Genomic DNA, 3,451 nt, shown 5'->3' on the forward strand with positions numbered 1-3,451 from the left:
ATTGTTGTTGTCAGTGGGAGGAATAATGTCCCATCATTGGTGTCAGTGGGAGGAATAGTGCCCCATCATTGGTGTCAGTGGAAGAAATAGTGTCCCATCATTGGTGTCAGTGGGAGGCATTGTGCCCTATCATCAGTGTCAATGGGAGGAATAGTGCCCCATCATTGGTGTCAGTGGGAGGAATAGTGCCCCATCATTGGTATCAGTGGGAGGAATAGTGCCCCATTATTGGTATCAGTGGGAGGAATAGTGTCCCCTCAGTAGTGTCAATGGGGGAAATAATGCCCCATCAGTGTCAGTCGGAGCAATAGTGCCCTATTGTTAGTGTCAGTGAGCGGAATAGTGACCCAAGGGCCAGATAAAGGCAAGCAAAAGGCCACAGTTTGGAGACCCCTGATGCAGAGTAACTCAAGTGGACTGCAAAGATACCCTGAATTCAACCCTAGGTTAAGGTCTTCCTGTCCTACATTACTACTGGATCTAGCAAATGCTCTTTTAGAAGAGGAAAAACAGCAAACCAATACTGAGCTTGTGTGAAATAACTAACAGAAACAGCAACAATAAAATGTGAGATATCACACAATAAACACTAATGAACAAAAAAATGTTGCGCTGAATATCTCAAAATAACAAAGAGTCAAAACTGTACTGAACAGTCCAAGTGACAAAATCAAAATGAAAAATACTGATGTTTAATTCAAGTGCTTGTATGTAGATAATCAAAGAATATCCTCCAACATGTGACGTCACCAACATTAAAATATGGATGTGCCCTTACCACAATAGGTGGACCCTCTATTATGGAAGGTCAAAAGTGCAATAGGCCTTTTGGCTTGGTTTATCAGCTGTGGCGTGTCCCTGGACCCTGTAGTGCAGATGAAGTCTGTCTCTCCAGCCGTCCGTCCAGCACTTGGTGTGACTGGTCCAGGCACCCAGCAGTACCCAAAAAATAAGCAGAGGGCTCCATATGGTGTATATAATCAAAGGGGCGAACAGCGCTGATCAGCAGACATAAATAGGACCCTCAGAGGCAAAATAAAAACTTTTTATTATTGTTAAAAAGATAAAAAAATGTTTACCAAGGCATACGGCAGTCAATTGATGGTCAGGTAGAGATTTGGATTAAAAAACTGACAGTACTTGGAAGCTGGAGCCGCATTGGATGACACAGGGGCTTAGGGAAACCCAGCACAAAGCCGTTAGACAAAGAACACAGGAGCACTGCTGGTGGGGGGCCCATTCAGAACCGTATGGGTTTCCCTAAGCCCCTGTGTCATTCATGCGGCTCCAGCCTCTAGCTACTGTCAGTTTTTTAATCCCAGGCTCTGCATGACCAAACAATTCTTCTGTTTCCAGCCCCCTATAAAAAAGCTTTCTGTGTGTAGCAGCCCCCCTAATACTAACCTGAGCCCCTTCCCTATCCAGCAATGTCCACGAGTGCCTCGGCCATCTGGAATCTCTCCCTCCTGATTGGCTGAGACACAGCAGCGGTGCCATTGACTCCCGCTGCTGTCAATCAAAGCCAGTTAGCCAATCAGGAGAGAGAGGGGTGAGACCAAACCGGAGCTCCGTGTCTGAATGGACACAATGAGCTGAATCTTGACTCAGGTGCCCCCATAGCAAGCTGCTTGCTGTGAGGGCACTTCACAGGAGAGAGGGGCCAGGAGAGCTGAAGAGGGACCCAAGAAGAGGAGGATTGGGGCTGCTCTGTGCAAAACCACTACACAGAGCAGTTGATGTTGATAACTAAGTATATAGAGATAGCCATATCACACTTTGTGTTCCCACCTTATCATGGGTCTTTGACATACTAATTTTGGAACTGGTTATGCTAGGATCAAAGAGGGTTGCTTACTTAACAACAAAAACATGGTAGACAGAGAGGCACCGAAGAGAGTCTAATGCTTATGTGAGAAGCATGATGGCCAACTAGGCTTCATGTACAGCAAATCACAATTTAATGCAACTCTGAATCAATGAAAACAGTCCATTTAAAAATCAAAGCTCCCTTGATCCTCGCTCTCTTAGCTCTGTGTGGCTCCTGGCAAGCATTGCAACGTAATATCTGTGTATTCTTCTCGGCCTTTTGGCTAAGATCAAGTGTAGTATCTGTTCTTATCAGTTGCCAGAGGAGGGGCTGTGCTGCTCCCATAGGGGAGGGCTGGCAAATCCAATGGCGTAATTGTGCCTGGAAGGGCGGTTTCAGCAGGGATTATGTCGAGCTGGGGGCCGACCACTGGTTACGTCTGAGTCGTCTGGAAGGGTGCTCCTGGTGAGGATGGGTGCTGCATTGGGTCTGGCCAGAGGGTCAGGTCCCTGGCCTTCTGGCCTAGATTGGTGTAGTCCTAGCTCAGGTCAGTTATTTGGGAGAGAACATCGGCTCCTCTTTGTAGGGGGGGTTATGGTTAGTATCTCCTGAATGTGATTAGGTAGGAGTGATGGGATCAAGGTTGAGTCTTTGAGGTAAGGGCTCCCCAAGCTTCCAGAACTTCAGGCCTTCCTGGCTGGGGTGGGGGCTGCGCTGACTGGGCTGTTGGTCAGGGTTGTGACAAAAAGCCTGTGGTGCCGTATAATCACTGTGAGTGAGGGTCACTTTGATTTATGACACCATGATCACTTTACCAACACACCTTTTTTATACCCGCCTCTAGGGCCGAGCCTTTTGGGTCGGACCAGGGGAAATTTTTATTCCTGGTCGAAGGGCCTGGCCATTGTATTGCACAATGGTCACTCTTTCACCTCTCCCACTTCCTTCTCCCCACTTTCCTATTCCCCAGTGTTTGTCACTTTTTTGCATTTTTTTGTTTGGTGTTCACGTTTGTCACAGTGTGATGAGTAGGGTGTGGGTCTTCGGGCCTACCCTGAAAGTCTTGGGAGGTGGTGGACATAGGCCTTTTGGCTTGGTTCACCCTCTCTCATGGGGTCTCCCTTCGGGGGAGTCCCACCTAGTACTTGTGTGGGTCTGTTTCAGCAGACCTTCTAGAAAAAGGTTGTCCATCTGGTTTTGGCCATATGGACCCAGTGAAGTACCTTAGTCCCCGCCTGGAGCCTAAAGCCCCGGGGGATCAGGGTAAGGTCCTTCCTATGGAGGATCGTGTAACACCCATTGCACGTTTTGTGTTCACTCTTTATGTGTGTGAACTTTTTTTGGCACCGGGTGGAGTTTTTGGGTGTGTTTCACACGCCACAGGCTTTTAAAAAAAAACAAAACAAAAAAAAAAACTTAATATCTGTGTATCCTATTTTCATTACAGTATTTTTTTTTTCTTTTTTCTTTTCTGTAACTTTTCCTGTCAAATGATTTGTCTTAATACATTGATAGCATTTGTATGTCCATTAGAACAACATATCCTTTTAGTATTAATTATCTTTGTCCACTGGCAACACTGTATTTGTATCATCTACTTTCTATTTAGTAATATCCGATTATTCTAACGTTTCTTTTCTGTAT

At 46.1% G+C, this 3,451-nt stretch overlaps 1 pseudogene; it reads left to right on the forward strand.

The window, feature by feature from the left end:
* The first annotated feature begins 2,070 nt into the window (after positions 1–2,070).
* Positions 2,071–2,175, forward strand: LOC141130836 (U2 spliceosomal RNA; annotated as a pseudogene).
* Positions 2,176–3,451: the final 1,276 nt, after the last annotated feature.

Source organism: Aquarana catesbeiana, linkage group LG02 (genome assembly GCF_042186555.1).
Source record: "Aquarana catesbeiana isolate 2022-GZ linkage group LG02, ASM4218655v1, whole genome shotgun sequence".
NCBI classification, from domain to species: Eukaryota; Metazoa; Chordata; class Amphibia; order Anura; family Ranidae; genus Aquarana; species Aquarana catesbeiana.